The following is a 17,620-nucleotide window of genomic DNA, read 5'->3' as shown; positions in this document are numbered from 1 at the left end:
TGGCATTTAGAAACAGAAATAGGGTCTTACATTCTTCCAATATGTCATTGTGCTAATTGCATATAAGAAGAACATACTGAACATTTGCTGATTGAATACTACTAGAAAGCCAGTCAATTTAACATATTATTTTTGTTGTTGTTATATATAACAACAAAAGAAATGTAACTTTTTACAAGGTCTTACAAAAAATTTCATTTTTAGTCATATATTTCCAATGCTTCTTTTGAGAGGCTGCTCCTATCACATTAATATACAAAAATTCCAACTAAGTTTTTTTTTTTGCTATTTAAAAACCATTTTATTCAAGTTCATGATATTATCCTGAGAGCATGAGTTAGAGATTCAGTGACATATCATTATAATGCAAATTGAGATTTTATGTTTTAGAATTGTGAATGGCAAGGTAAATTTGTTAAAGTACTTGCCAATTAGGAGGAATCACAGCTCATGTTCTATAGCACAGAAGGATAATGAGGGCTGACAACAATTAATTGAATATTTCAAACTAGTAAATAAAAATGAATGTTCCCAACACAAAGAAATTACAAATGTCTGAGTTAATGGCTGTACCAATTACCCTGATCTGATCACCACACTGTATATATAATATATATGTATATTATTGAAGTACTGCAAATTACCCCATAAATATGTACAATTACTATGTATCCTTTAAAAATATAAATATATAAAAATCAATTAAAAAGTGTCATTTTTTCAAATTAAAAAAAGTACCTACTGCTGAGTGTCCAAGAAACAGATGAGAGACTCATTAGAACTGTATCTGAGTTGAGTAGGGATTGTTAAAAGTTGTTTAGACCAGTGGTTCTCAAAATGTGGTCCCCAGATTAGCAACACCATGTCAAGTGGGCACCGGCTAGAACTAGGAATGCTCAGGCCAATAATATGAGATTTCAAAAATGTTCCAGGTGATTCTGATGCACCTTATAGTTTGAAAACCTTTGATTTTAGTTAAACATTATTTAAACAGTCCAGTGTCTTCCCTTCTTAACAGGTACCATTCAACCTCTGCTTGGCTTCTTCAATTATGTGAGGACTTTACTTCAGAATGAGAAACCCACCTACTTTGGAATAGATTTGATTGGTAAAAATATTCTACCTACCTCCTTTCTCTTAGCTTTATTTAAACTTATGGGACTATCCACACTGAATAAAATGATTTTCCATGGCATATCTTGTAACAATTACATTCTTTCTCTGTATTCGTCCCCATGAAAAACGCTCTTAGGTCTGATTCACTAATCCGCATGTATTAGTCAGCTTTCTGCCCTTGTAATGAGATACTTGCCACAGGCTACTTATAAAGTAAAGAGGTTTATTTCATGGGTATGGAGGTTCAAGGCCAAGATCACGCAGCCCATTAGTTTGGTCTCTGGCAAGCACAACTTATCATGGAAGGAGTATGTTATATAGAGTGTCTACATCTCCAGCCAGGAAAGGCAAAGAAAGGGTTAGGGGGTGGGATGAGTGAGAAGCAGCTGGAGTTCCATAGTCCCCTTCTTTGAGAGTACTTCTCCCATAATCCAAGGACCTTTTACTCTTTAAAGTCTATAGCACCTCCCAATTCTGGCACCCTGGGAATCAAGCCTTTAACACATGGGTTAAAAGCACAATGTAAGATCCCATGTAAGACAAGTTTTACAGTCTCTGCCCTATCTTTCCTCATAAGCATTTATTTTCCAATCTCCACTTCATCTCATAAACTACGCTTGGGTGGATCCCCCTTGGCATTCCAGATTTGTTCTGGCCCAGGCAGGGTGAAGTCTGTGTGGGATACTTCTATCTACCTGGTTGAAGAGTTCACTTTCATATACGACATGTCATATTGATTCAAATTGCTCTTTCAGTATAACAAAAATATTAACAGGAAAAAACATCCTATGTTCCTTTTATCTGAGCTGCAGTTGCTGTTATATGGGCCATCACTTTCTGGTGTTTGTATTTTGAATATGATGGAAGCACTTTTTGATTGTCCTGCAGTGTGTTTGATATTGTTTGGAGTTTGTTTGCTTCGGTCTTTTGAGATCTTCTAAATCACAATCTCATTACACAACATATTATACAGGGTCATCCACTGATTTGAAAATTACCTTTCATGTATATATATTTAGTTGTAGTTGGACACAATACCTTTATTTTATTTATTTATTTTTATATGGTGCTGAGGATTGAACCCAGCGCCTGGCAGGTGCTAGGCAAGCGCTTTACCACTGAGCCACAACCCCAGCCCTACCTTTCCGGTATTTTTGTTTTAAATAGAAATATCCTCCAAGGCAGACCCACAAACCATTCCTTTCACATATCATTGGGAACTCAAATTGATCTTATTTTCATTAAAATGCTTGACAGTTTAATCAGTTTGAAATTTATAAATCTTTATTGTCAAACTTTCTATTAGAAAACCTTCAAAAATAATTATGAGGGACTTTGTTAAGTAGCTAATGAAAATTAAGAAACCAAGTATCTGTAGCATCCTCCTGTTCTACTACCTAATAATCCAGCCATTCAGTGACTTAGTAAGTTCATGTTGGTTCCTACTGCTGGCTGCTTCCTTTTGAAAGTGTCTACAAACCTACATTTAATAATTTACTCCATATTTTTTCCTGGAAATTTATGTAAAACTCTTTTAATTACTGTTCTTAGCTATCATTCTTTTCCCTGTGTTTCCAATCTTTTGGCACCTCTCTGATCTCTTCAAAGTTGAAACACAATGATACTTTGATCATATTTGCAAATTCTTTTAGTACTTTGAGTGTAATCCACTTGGATATGGTGACTTGACTTTATTTAAATCAGTAGTAAACAGCCTTTTCAATTTTAAGACCCTCCATGGGTGATCAGAAAGATATACCTATTTTACTCTTCACTATTTCTTCAGTGCCTAACTCATAATAGGCTCTTAATAAATATTTGTTAAATGAATAGATAAAAGTTAAATCATGCACGGATACTGTCTTGCAAACCAATGAAGACTATTTCAGGTATGGATCATTTATAATTTTGTAGCATTTGTAGCTTTGCCTTCAACATGCATCATTTTATTTTATTCTGTATTCATTTTAATTGCTTTAAAATAAATTGCTTTATAAAAACCTTACAAATATCTTAAAATGCAAATTTTACTTCTAAATTCAGTTTATTTTCATTAACAACTATGTTGAATACTTATTTCAAGTAAGAACATCCTCATTAAATATACTCTCAAGGTTTAAGTCATGTTTTCCCTTAGGAATCTGGATATGTGACATGAAAAATTTACCAAATGGATTATAATATGCTTCTCATGATATGCCCCTAAGCCACTGGCAATCAAGAAGAAAAGTGTTTCATACCATCCTAAAATCAGATTCTCTGCTAAGTCTGGCAGAGCCTCATTCTTGCCTTATATAAGTAGTGATATCTGGTTTTCATGGATCAAGAATGTCAATTCAATTTACAGTGATTTACAATTAATTATACACACACACACACACACACACACACATTAGCACCTGCATCCTCAATCCACTGGCAAAATGAAAAACACAAGCATGAAACGTTGACATTCCAGAGAACCTATATTTAGAAAACCTAAAGATTTGCACCTGAAAAAAAAACACTATATGGAATAGTAATATACAATGAAAGAGAATCATAAATGTTAATTGGAATACTGAAGTTTCACCACTTGAGGATGCCTGTTGATGGGGTGATTTGGGTTAAGGACTCAATCATGCCAAATCTTATGAAGTTCTCATGGGGGAATATCATTAGAATTTCTCTTTTCTTATTTTATTACCTTAAAAATAACCCCTTTGCTTTCAGTGTATTGACTCAACTGTCTTGGCCAGTGTGTGAAGAGTTGTGTCCAAGGCAAAATGAGTGGCGACACTGGTACCATGTGGTACTGGAGAGAGTCAAATTGTGTTAGCTGCTTTTCCAAATACCTGAGATCATCCACTTATAAAGAGAAAGGATCATTTGGGCTTATTGTTGGAAGATTCAGTTCATAGTCAGTTGTTGGTGTGTTGCTTTTGGACCAGTGGTGAGGCAGTACATCATGGTGGGGAGGCTGTGACGAAAAACTATTTACTTTATGGTGGGAATACAACAGAAAGAGGAAGAGCAGAGGCTTGGGGCTCCCACCATTCCCTAGAGAGTATCTATGGTGACCAGAAGACCTCTCACTTGTCTGTACCTCTTAAAGGTTCCACCACTTCCCAAGAACACAAAGCTGGGGACTCCAGATCTAAACGATAGCATACACTGTACAGGTGAAAAGAAAGAAGTGAAAACACACAGCATATACTCTGAATTTTACATAAAAACAAAAGGGAAAGTTTTTTGGGGAGGAAGAGAGAACAAATTAGATGAAATAGCTGATGTTCTGTAGGGACTGCTCTGAGCCTTGGTGATTGAAACAATTTGGTGGCTGATTTTTTTTTTTTGTACCAAAGGCATGTATTATGGTTTGGATATGAGGTGTCCCCCAAAAGCTCCTGTGTTAATGCAGGAAAATTCAGAAGTGAAATGGTTGTACCAAGAGCGATGTAACCTAATCAGTCCATCCTAGTTTGAAAGAACTGACTGACTGGTAACTTTAGGCAGGAGGGGCATGGCTGGAGGAGGTGGGTCACTGGAGGCAGGGAGTATCTGCCTTATGATTCCTTCCCTTTCCTCTCTCTGCTCCCTGGCTGCCATCAGAAGAACAGCTTTCCTCTGCCATGCTCTTTAGCCCTGAAGTTGTGCCTTACCTTGGGCCTAGAGCAATGGACTTGTTCATCTATGGACTGGGGGCTCTAAAACCTTGAGGCTCAAATAAACTTTTCCTCCTCTAAGATTTTTTTTAAGGGGGTATTTTGGTCACAGCAATGAAAGCCTAATGAATACACCATATCACCTTTTTAGCCACTCCTAGGACTCAAGCTCCATTCATGACCCACCAGAAGACGAGAAGAAGGGTAGTAAGTAACATGAATGGTCAAGGTAGATGCTGAAGCCAAGGGGATATTGAAGAGGTTGGCTTCCTTTAGCCCAAGTTGGACAGGACCTGTATGTAAATTGGCTTCTAAATGTCAAGGGCAGATTGCTGGAATGAGATTTCACTCCACAGCTGCATTGAATTTCTCGACTCCCTTACAAGTCCTTTCCTGGCCTGGCTTGGTCTGGAGTCCATATTCTTTCCATTTCAGAACCTAGCCTTCATTGATGCGTGAAACAGTAGAACCGTCTTCCACTCAACAGGAGGAGCAGGTGCTGGTTTGAAAGTCAGGCTCCAAGATTGTCAGCAAGCTGTACCTGCTGTTTCCAACTCAGTTCTTCTATGTTCAAATCTGTTTCTTAACCTTGGAGAGCTGGTTATTATGGAAACATTTCTTCAGATATGTGAAGAAGGAAAAAAATATATTCATGCAATTCAACAGGTGTTAATTTGCTACTTTTTTTGTTGGAATATTAATTTAATTTTTAATTTGTTAGTATTCTTTTACTGCCCTGACTAAAAGAATATTACTGCTGTTGACATATTGTTTCTGGGCTGTTTTATTATATGCTTTCTATTTTGTCATAGAGAGGAGGGAACTATTTAAAAAAACAAACTTGCTCTGCATGTCCAACATACTTGGTTTGCTATGGGCTCCAACAAAGATAGCATCTTGAGCTTAGAATGAGAGTGTTTGGAGGGTCTGAGTGATTGATTTATTCATCATTTCTTCCTTTTCTGACTTGTCAACAGTGTTGCTGCTGGGCATAGAATTACATGCAAGGTGAAAGATCTGGTTTTGGTTACAGTAACTTCCCAAAGCATGAGGGAGAATAAGCTGTGGAGTTCTGGTCAAGCCTGTTGTTCATCTCTTTGCTTTGGTGGAAGTTCAACCAAGACCATCCTGGGTAGTCACATTGAACTTCTCTGGCCTCTGTCTCTAACCATTGGGAGAGGTATTTCTGCTTCTGGTCCAATTTTCTCAACCCCTCATAGGAGACTTTTCTGGAGTGGTATGAGTCTTCCGGCAAGCAGTGGTATTGGAATAAGTAAAATTTAGGTAGGAGAAGTTGTGGTTGGCTGTGAAAATCAGGAGAAGGCAAGGGAGGTACAAATTATCGAAAATTCTGATGTTTTGTGGGAAGATTAGAATTTGACAAGCCCAAGAAAAATGACACATTCACAAATTTGTGAATTTCAATACAATAGTTTCCTTGCATGCCATCTCAGATAATTTTAAACAAAGCTTTAAACTGAGCAATCTAGTTCACATGGAACAATGAAGGAAGAGTTTAGATTCTTTTCACTCCTGCATAGGTGTCCACTTCTAAAAATATAATCTTTTCTTGTTTTTCTATTCAGCTTGAATGACTTGCTTAATTAGAAATATACATCATGAAGTGGAGATCCCTTTGGTAGCAATCAAACTATTTAGTGATTCCAATTAAATTTATCAAAAAAAGCAATCGTGTATGAAGTACAATTGTCATGAGTTCAACATTTTAAGATGATGGACAATAGAACTAACAACAAATCTCTATTACAATAAACAGCATTTTATGGTGTCACATTTCATAAGAGTGTAGAGATTTATACTGTGGTCTGTAGCAGAGCAACCGGGCTTTTGAGACAATAGCAGGCAGAAAACTCTCACTATTGAGACTCTACTAACAATATCCCACCTGTACTTCCTGAATGACTTTATCAGGAGATCATGGAGAAATGTACCATCTGGTTTTAATAGTTTGAATGTGCTCAGAGATATTTAAGCCTTATAACTGATGTGCATGTCAAAGGAGTTGATAAAGTCTTTATTGCTGATACAAAAATGCTCTTGAGTGTGAAGGAGACTACTGGAGTGATGGGAAGATCCCTGGACAATAGTCAGGGTGTGGATTTGAGACTTGGAGCCAATCACTTTAACTCTTCCCACATCTGGACAACATCCTTAAGGTACTCTTGGGCTCTGGCTTTCACAATTCTATGAATTCTTGGCTTCAACAAGGCCTGTGAGGTAGTGGTGCACATTGATCCTCATCCAGATTAGCGGATCTGTTAGAAGGATGAAGGAATGTTTGCTTGTTTTGGTCCTGCACGAAACTATAAGCTACTTTCCAGGAGTGGTGGTGCACACCTGTAATCCCAGTGATTTGGGAGGTTGATGCAGGAGAATGGCAAGTTTGAGGACTCCCCTTGCAACCTAGTGAGGCCCTGTCTCAAAATAAAAAAAATTACACACACACAAAAAGACTGGGGATGTAGCCCAGTAGTAAAGTGCCCTTGGGTTTAATCCCCAGTACCAAAAACCAAAGCAAACAAAGAAACAACAACAACAACAACCCCTGTAAGGTACTTGAGGGAAGGTGGAGACTTCTTGCTCATAGTTATATGCCCACAGAACAAACAATTGCAATTTTTGAATGAAGGAAGGGATCCCTCATAATTAAAGGCAGGAGCAGCATTGTTAGAAAATGTGACAATAGAGTACTTCTTTTTCTGGTTAGAAAATGTTCTTCTTTTAAAGATGGACTTTTACTGGCCAAAGACTAAGATCCAAAGAGAATATTAATTGGAAAGTGACAAAGTGTGAGTTTTATAGGTTCTGGACCACTCAGGAGCCAGCTGTTTCTTTTTAATGGGAATGACTTTCTCCTAACTCTCCCCTCCAGTTCTTTTCCAGAGGTGCTTGTGCTGTCTGATAGCCTCTGCAAAAAGAAAGCCTTTCTTTGTTCTTCTCCCTGTGCTTTAGAATAGGTTGTGTTTTATTTAAAAAAAAACCCAAAATCTCTCATAATGTTTTAATGGGATCCTGAATGGAGACCCTATCATTCTTCATTGAAATCTGCAACCTCTTTAAAAGTTTGGCAAAAATGTTTCTTTGTTAATTGGCCTCTCTGGTTCTTCCAAATCAAATGTCTAAATTTCTATCACACCTGTGAGTGCAGTACCTCTCCTGGGTGACTCATCAAAGACAGGTGAGGTCAGCGCCATCTGTTCTGCTATACCTCAGTCTGCTCCAGGGCAGACCCAGGATGTATTAATTTCATATGCCTCCTAGCCCCTTTCACTGCCTCTTTCCCCCATTGGCTGCTGATAAATATTCGTTAAATTTGTATTTGAATGATTTCTAGGGAAGTTGAGAAATGTCAGTCCCATTCCATTATGCTACATAAGTCATAGACTTTTAGGAAGGGCAGAGATGGTGAGAGGCAACATTATTCAAGTTATTCATTTTTATATCTTAGCTTCATTTCTTAGATATTTTCTCTAAGGTGAAATGATTTCAATATACCTGAAGAGACTTGAGTGAATTTCAACAGCACCAAGAATCGCAGATGCACACACCTTGTTCCAGAAAGCGGAGTTGGAGTCTGTTTCCACAGCATGGAGAGCAGCAGAAGAGGCTTAGCCAATGGGGATTGTTTAAATTCAGAGAGATTTGTACATCAATTTTATAGCAGTGTAGTCTCTTTCCTCCTTTCCTTCAACTCCTGCACTTAACATTTTATTTTACCATTGTTTGGCCTCCGGTGTCAAATAAAGCACCTTTTATATTTAGTACAATAGGACCAGTGTCGAGTTTGTCTAGTCCAAAGTGCTGTGCAAACATTAACCCATCCGACTCCCCTTGACCCCATATTGCACACCCTTGTTTAAACACTACAGTTATCCTGGATAACCACTCTAAGCAGTAGCTAGGAGAATTATAGAAAGCATGTGAGGGTTTAAATATCTGTTAGGGTGTGTTTCATATTGATGTTTCCCCTCATGTTAAAGGTCTTAAATCCAGATTGTTTACAGTTCAAAAGTCTTCCGGAGGAATGATTAAAAACGAAATGTATGAAATAGGAAAGAGCTGAACAACTTGTAGGAGATGAGGGCTTCTGATGATGGACTATCTAAAATATTTCAAAATAACGATATCCAAGGGTTTTATTACCAAAGTAGAATTAAGCAACAAATTCTTGAGACTCTCCATAAATCAAAAATTACCACCCCCCACAACAAAATAAAAATATCTGGCTGAGTTTTGGGGAGTGAAGATATTAATTTATCTAAATGACATGTTGACTGTAGCTTGCTCTTAGAGGGGGAGATTGTTTTTTTCCTTTTCCATCTGAGATGTCTAGCTCATTCCTCCTTTCTGCCTTTGGAATTTGTAATACATTGTAAAAGGTCCATTCCAATTCTATCACGAGGAATGGAATTTGAGGAGTTCACAGCTATTTCAGCTCTCTAAACTTTTTAAGGAAAACATGTGTCTAAAAAAATACTATATTCTATCATCAGAAGAATTTTTAAAAATTTGAAAGTTGTAATTACAATGAAAATTTACCAATTCCTCCCAAATTTTTGTCTCTAATTTACGTGCCACTTTCAGCAAGTCCCCTAAATTCTGTGGGCTCGATTTCCTCATATGTAGAATGGAAGGTATTTGAGGATCTCCAGTGTCAAAGTTCCTTTATTTTGACCAATTCTTCAATATCTCAGTTGTGTTGCAAGGAGATTTTTTCCAAGTTCTATTTGTTAAAATCTTGTGCCTTTTCACTTTTTTTAATTGGTTTTTCAAAACATTACAAAGCTCTTGACATATCATATTTCATACATTAGATTCAAGTGGGTTATGAACTCCCATTTTTACCCCAAATACAGATTGCAGAATCACATCGGTTACACATCCACATTTTCACATAATGCCATATTAGTAACTGTTGAGGATAGGAAAGGTAGCAGAATGCCTTTTCACTTTGTCAGAATAGGTTTTCTAATTTTTTTCTGCAGAAAATCATCAACTTATAAAATTATAATCAAGAAAATAAAACGATAGCTTAAAACACCTCAGTTTGAGTCACTAAACTGGTACAGAATCAATTTCTAGTTTTAAAAATTATCACTTAATTTTTAAACTGACGTTATTTAACATCAATTTAAGCAAATAATAGATGAAAGCATAGAATTAGGAGTAGTGGTCCGAAAACTTTGAATTTTTGTATGTTATCAGCATTTTCATCTATGGTGTTTCAGGAGGGAGTGTGAGAGTGTGGTGATGCAGTCAACTCACTTTTATTGGGAGTAGGGAGAGAAAGAGAGATGGAGAGAGAAGGAGGGAGCTTGTATGTATCTTCTAATTGGTGGAAAGCATATATCTTCAACATATCTAATGATTTAAATATCTCTTCAAGTATTTACTGTTTAAATGATAGTTAAATAGAAAACCATTTTGAAGAAATGTTCAAAGTTAATACTATTTTTAAAATGAATAAATAGGATCATTTTACTACTATTTTTGATTAATAAATAACATTTAAAGATGTGATTGTCAACTAAGACAAATGGAAATTGCCATGTACATCTTTCAATGTAGTTTCTTGTAAATTCAGTATATACTGCAGCTCCAAGGACTGTGGATGTTCAGTGGTAGAGCACATGCACAAGGCCCTGGGTTCCATCCCCAGTACTGAAAAGAAGTGTGTGTATATATCCACACACTAATATATGTATAATATAAATATACATAATAATGTGTGTGTGTGTGTGTATATATATATATATATATATATTTATATATATATTAGCTCCTCATGAATGGCTGATGGAATCCTGGTGTTGAGGGTCAAGGGTGGCACCTGCTGGAGTGAGAAGCTGGTCTGACCTTGGAGACCCTGAACAGTAGGAGATTATGGTCACATCCAGCCTTCACATTCCCCTTCAGCAGCAATGTGTAAACCAAAATAAAAGCACTTCCAAATTCTAATATGGTGATGGTCGGATTTCATTCCATAATTTCTAAATCCTTTTTAAAAATTCTGAATAGCAAATCATGTCAAAATTATGTTCTGGTGTCACTGCCTTGCTTTGAGATGTGCTCAGAGTACAACTGATGGAACTCATATGAAGAAACCCACGGCTTGGGCAGACGTTCTTGCAGAAGAGCTTGTTGAAATTACAGACTACCCACTCAATGGCTTCTGCATTTATGCAGGTCTTGTAAGCCATCAGGCAGATGCAGAGCCCAGCTTAGTTCCTGGCACATCCTGAGTTTCACATTTATATAGCATTTTTCTACTTAAGAATGTTGATAAGTCAAGGAATAATGCCAATACTTATGAAGTGCACATACTACAATATTTACATACAGAAATGTCCACAAATGTTGATAAATCTTCAAATAAGGATTACACAAATGTGGAAAAACAGGTCTTTTGCCTGAGTATCTCTTTTCACTGCTTAACAGCGGCCATTTGTTCTGCTTTTCCCTTTGTGTTGCAAGGGGATTTTTCCCAAGTTCTATTTGTTAAAATTCTTGTGCCTTTTCACTCTTTCAGAATAGGTTTTCTGATCATCTTTTTGCATAAATCATCAAGTTATAAAGTTATAATTATGAAATTAAAATGATAGCTTAAAATGTAGAAACATCTTACTATATATCACTACACGGCTATAGAACCAATTTCTACTTTTAAAAGTTACTTAAATCTTGTTCAGTACAGTTATATTATAACAAATATAAATCTATTAGGAGTCAAATCATGTTTTCTAAGTAAAAGACTGTTAAAAATTATTGGAAACTCTGACCTTAAATGAATGCCTGGCTTGTTAAGCAGGCAATAATCTTATTTCAGAACATGAGAGTCAGTAAGAGTCCCACTATATGTGACAAGATGAGAGTTTATAAATCTATGTTTTAATATAATCTGAGGCTAATGGGAAATCATCTCCCAAAGTAACATAAAACATATTTGAACATATGTGTGTTAAATCAGAATAGAGCTTTTTAACATATTTATGGAATTACACGCTACGCAGTACAGACAAAATCTTCAGATTTAACATCTAAGTTTGCCTTGGATACCTTTTTGTTTTCTCATGTTATTCAAAAATAGGTTTCAGTAGCTTAGTAAGTTTGAGGAGAAAAAGTTGATTCAGTTATAAAGTTATACCAAGTTGGAAAACATACTTTGATTCAATATGAAAAATTGCCAGAATCCTTTTTAGTATGTTTGCATAACAAAAATAGCCAGTGCTATGGCTTTAATTTTTGCCAAAATTATGGCATTCATCAAGGATGAGAATGGCACATGAACCACTTATGGGAATGATTTATGCTCCAAATTGTGAGGTAGTTGAGTGAGGGAAACTGCTTGAGAGATTTTGCTTTCTGCAGCTGAGATTTTGATTTTATTAGGATACCATGTTATGTAAAATTGCTCTTTTAAGGTGGTGATCTTGAATTTGGAGAAATTGAAATTTTTTGTTTTTGAATGCTAATTATTTTTTCTTTTTATCTGTATTGTATTTGTTTAGATGATATATTCATTTTGTTGCTTTTAGATTTTTTTCTGCATCTTTTATTGGAAAGGCAACCTTTACGTTTATGTCAACAAATCCCAAGTTTTATGGAAGAAAGATATTTCCTTGCTTTTCTTTTTCTAGTTGATTTTCATGATTTCTAAGGAAGGGTGAAATAATTGTTAATGTTTCATGTAGTGTATTATAAATTGGAATGATAGGACTTTCCAAAAATACATGTCTTCAGGAGTGTTGTGACTCTATCCCTCTTGGACTCTTGGGTTTCAACAGCATCTTCAGTAGTGTCTTCCAGGGATCTATCTTAATAATAATATCTAAACACATTCTTTAACTCAGGAATTTACAATGATGACAAAACCACACTGTAACCTAGAAGCATACACTATTTATAAACATTTATCTCCAGTGTACAGACAACTATACAAATACAACTGCAAGGAGTGGGCACAGTGCTCCACCTTCAATCTCTCCCCTTGGAAGGATTCGTGAACCAATACTCAAGAATCTCTTCCTTTCCCAGGCTTGTCTGCAGGCCTTCTTTCCACATCTGTTAAACTCTTCTCTGGCCATATTGGGATGATCAGCACTTTGGATTAAGGCAGTTCTTCATTCATAAACCTTTACCAAGCGCCTGGGAGATGTTTGGCTCCTTGTGAGGCTTGAAACAGCATATGAAATAGAGTCCCCAGCCTCTAGGAGGAGGATGGAGATACATGGGGGCGGGGGGTGGAGATGGAGCCCTTTGGTTGCACAGTGGTGGCGGACTGAAGCAACGGGACTGTTGGCAGAAACTGTGGGACCAATGAGGAGGGCCAACCGAAAAAGCCAGGGGGCAGAGAGATTATTACAGCGGTCAGACCGACTCCTGACTCGCAAGAGGCAAGGGTAAAACAGCTTTGCACTGTATTGGAAGAAGTCCAATACAGTGTTATGATATGAAAAACAATTAAGTCATGTGCTGCATAATGATCTTCCAGTCAAGGATGGAGCACATATTCTCCAGTGGTCCTATAAAATTTTAATGGAGATGGAAAATTCCTAGTTCTTAGCGTTGCCCACAGCATTCAGTTCAGTAACATGCTGTATGGTCTCGTAGACTAGGAGCAATAGGCTATTCCATACAACTAGGGGTGTTGTAGGCTACACCCTCTAGATTGATGTAAACACATTGTGATGTTTGCAGGACCACAAAACTTCCTAATAATGCTGTTCTCAGAACGTGTTCCTGTTGCTATGCAACACATGAACATATCATTGGCAGATTGTTCTTGAGACCACACACCAGCTTTGCAAAAATATTGCTTTTATGGTACCTTAAGAAGGCTATTTCATGGATGCTTGTCTCTAAAAGAAAGTTTTTATTGAAGTATTTATACCACAAGGATTAAATCAAAACTGGGAATTTGCTTTCTGCTCAGGTCATGGGGCAATTGCTCAAAGAAAAAACCCATAAGATTAAACTATTAGTTAGTAAATCCTGTTTTTTAAAAAATTATATATAAAAAGTATATGTATAGGTGAGCAGAGATGCTGTTACAGGGACAACATAAAAGCAGACCTGATACAATTACTGAGTTGTTTTGAGCTTTAATAGGTACTAATTTTAGTATTTAGAAGCATCTTTTCTGGCTTCTGAAATAATTAGGAACTTATCCTAGTTATTTAGTCCTTTATTTTGCAGTTACAAATATAAAACAAAACAAAATACAAAACCTCACCCAATCTAACCCTGACTTTTAGATAGATAGAACAAATAAAACAAAAATTGTCCTGATAACGTTTCCAAAATACTCTGGGTTTTACCTGAATATTGGGCTCTGGTGCCAGAGGGACTTTATTTCAGCATTTATTTTGTTCATTGATTTCTTTTGCAGAGCTGTGGACTGAACCCAGAGCCTAAGACATGCTGAGCTTGTGTTCTCCAGCCCCTTTGTTTCAGGGGGTTTATTTGAAAACGTAAGCTTTAAACTGTTGACCCAAACTGGATTTGAAAGTTGTGGATTTGGGTTAAAATAGTCCTAATTTTCTTATTAATACCCTACGAGCACTTTAATTCGGTTATTATTTTAGTCAATTGTTTCCTGTTGTATTCTGGCCATGTACATTGTGCCATTCTTTAAATGCTTTTTGTCTTAAATGCTCTGATCTCTTGAAGTGCTTTTGAAGAAGAGTCTCTGATTTCCATGTCTGGAACTGCTTGTAGAGTTCCTTGCCTTTCTATCCCAGTAGAGACACATTTATACCTTCATCCTAGTGTTCTAGAGCCACCCATCTCATTTGGAATTATATTGATCTTAAAATATGCTTAGTTTCTTCTGTCATGGATTTAACCATTTAAATTAAGCCCATTCTACCCTATTTATCCATCCCCTGAATTGATTTTTTTTTCTTTTGAAGGTCATGATATATAAAACTAATAAAGAACCCTTACCAGACTACAACTGAGTGTGTCTTAAGTAATTCTGACCTTTGTCTATCTTTAATAATTTATGGTGAAGCATATATGCAATCAGGAAGTTTGATTTGTTGAGACCATCGACTTTGATGAGAAGGTAACCTTTATATAGTCTGTCTGTTGCTAGCTCTTGAGGGGGGCAACTATAACTCTAATATTTGATCATTTTAATGGTTCAAAACATTAATCATACTGGATACCTAATAGTTAACAATTTTTGTTCAACTATCTGGTAAGATATACAGAGCTGGAGCAGGGTGAAGTCAGAGAATGAGACAGACCTGGGAGCTGCAAACAGAGGTGGTGGAAGAGCTGAGGACACAACCCTCCCTACTACTGCCTGTGACCTTGGCCCTGTCACATAACTCTGTGTCCTTAGCTGACAAATGAGAAAACAGTCCCCAATGCGAGGATTGGACAAGATGGCATTTATATGATGCAGAGCACACTGCCTGGCAGGAGAGAACACTCACAGAAATCCCACAGGTGTGTAACTTGGTCCTCTTTCTGAGTACCTCCTACTTTCTACTTTGTGGTTTAACAATTTCACATTCAAACTTAGCTCTTTAAAGATAGGGCTTGTGGAAAGATCATGTTCTTGCCTTATACATTTCCTAGTAAATATTGTAGAAATATTTTTTAAGTGAATAAATGAATGAATGATTACATGTTAGTGCTGGCTAAGTAACACTACTGTTCCTGGTAAGGATTTTTTTTAATGAATTAATAATTTTATTTTTTTCCTTTGTTTTTTTATTGGTTGTTCAAAACATTACAAAGCTCTTGACATATCATATTTCATACATTAGATTCAAGTGGGTTATGAACTCCCATTTTTACCTCAAATACAGATTGCAGAATCACATCGGTTACACATCCACATTTTTACATAATGCCATATTAGTAACTGTTGTATTCTACTACCTTTCCTATTCTCTACTATCCCCCCCTCCCCTCCCCTCCCATCTTCTCTCTGGTAAGGATTTTAAGATGATGTTTGACACTAGCTGATAGCAATATCTGATGTGTAGCTGGGTGCAGTGGCACACACCTGTAATCCCAGCAGCTTGGGAGGCTGAGGCAGGAGGATGGAGAATTCAAAGCTAGCCTCAGCTACTTGGTGAGGCCCTGAGCAACTTAGTGAGAACCTGTCTCAAAATAAAACATAAAAAAAGCTGTAGATGTAGCTCAGTGGTTAAGTACCCCAAGGAGTTCAGTCCCTGGAACAATAAATAAATAAATAAATAAATAAATAAATAAATAAATAGCTAATGTGAATGTAGACATACAGATGCTCGGAGGCTTCATGGCTGCACATTGCCTTGCTCCTTAGCCCACAGGAGGTTTAAAGAACCTCTTTTGCTGGGCTTTTGTCTCAAAGGAAATCCATGCAGATGTTATGAATTTGCATGCCCACTTAAGATTTAGGGAAATTTGAATAACATGTGCACTCATTTTGTTTGTTTTTATAAATAGCAACTGTACTAAGATGTAATCATATACCATACCATTGACCCATTAAAAATGTACAATTTGGTGGTTTTAGTGTTTTTAAAGAGTTATGCAACCATTATCACAGTCAATTTTAGAACATTTCTCTTTTTTCTCATGTGAGGGAAGTTATTTATTGGAAAATGTATTAAAAGTGCATAAGTCAAGGGCCATGGCTACATTAATCCTCAGGGCTATGGTTTGGGCCTTACAGTTTGGGAAGAGACAAGAGAGATGCACACAGATTTTTTAGGAAGCTCTTTGAACTTTCTTGATGGTATAATTGACATACAAAAATATGGACACACGTTTAGTGCATAACGTTTTGCTTGTGTTCTTCTTTGTAACGCTGGGACTCAGACGGAGGGATTCATGCATACAAAGCACCCGTATTCTACCACTGAGCAACACCCCTAGCCTGATATGTGTAATTTGATGAGTTTGAACATACTCATACACCATGATACTATCACCACAAATCGGGTGAGACACATATCCATCACCTCCAAAAGTTTCTTTTGATCCCTTTCTTTTGATGTAAGGATGTTTAACATGAAGTCTACCGTCTTAGAGAGCTTGAAGTGCATAATACGTTGTTGTTAACTACAGGCATAATGTATAGCAGATCTCTAGAACTTATTCATCTTGTGTAAGCGAAATTTATATCCACTGAATAGCAACTTATCATTAACCCCTCTACCTCCGTCCTGGCAACCACCATTCTAGTCTCTGCTTCTATGAGCTTGACTATATCAGACACCTCGTAGAAGTGGAATAATGCAGTGTTTTTCTTTCTGTGTCTGGTTTATTTCACTTAGCATAATGTCTTTCAGGTTCATCCACATGGTGACAAATGAAAGGATTTCCTTTTTTTTTTAAAGGCCATTTAATATTCCATTTAATCTTTCTGCCATGTGATAAATATTATATATGTATATGTATATATATATATATATATATATATATATATATATATGTAAGTGAATATAATAAATATTTGTATTTAGTCTCTATCTCATTTCCTAATACACAGCTCCTAAGACCTTTGGAATCTCTGAAGTGGTAAGAGTCTTTTGTATGCTAATGGCATGGCTGGTGGCTGGGGAGCTCCTAAATAGCCTCTGGATGAGGGATGGTTGCCAGGGAAACCAACCAACCCTGTGATTAGCCAGTTGGAACTTTCCTCTGGGGAGGGGAAGAGGGTAGGAGCTTGAGATGATGACCAATGGCCAAAGACAGAAACAGCCTTCGTAAACTCCACAAAGGAAGGGGTTCCTAGTGTTTCTGGGGTGCTGACATAGTGCCATATGTAGAAGGTTCTGGAAGTATTGAGTGGTATTGAAAAAACAGTGACAGAAAACAGTTTGCTTTATTTTGTT

This window comes from Marmota marmota, unplaced genomic scaffold, assembly GCF_001458135.2.
Source record: "Marmota marmota marmota unplaced genomic scaffold, marMar, whole genome shotgun sequence".
Lineage (NCBI taxonomy): Eukaryota > Metazoa > Chordata > Mammalia > Rodentia > Sciuridae > Marmota > Marmota marmota.
Note: the sequence above shows the minus strand (reverse complement) of the source record.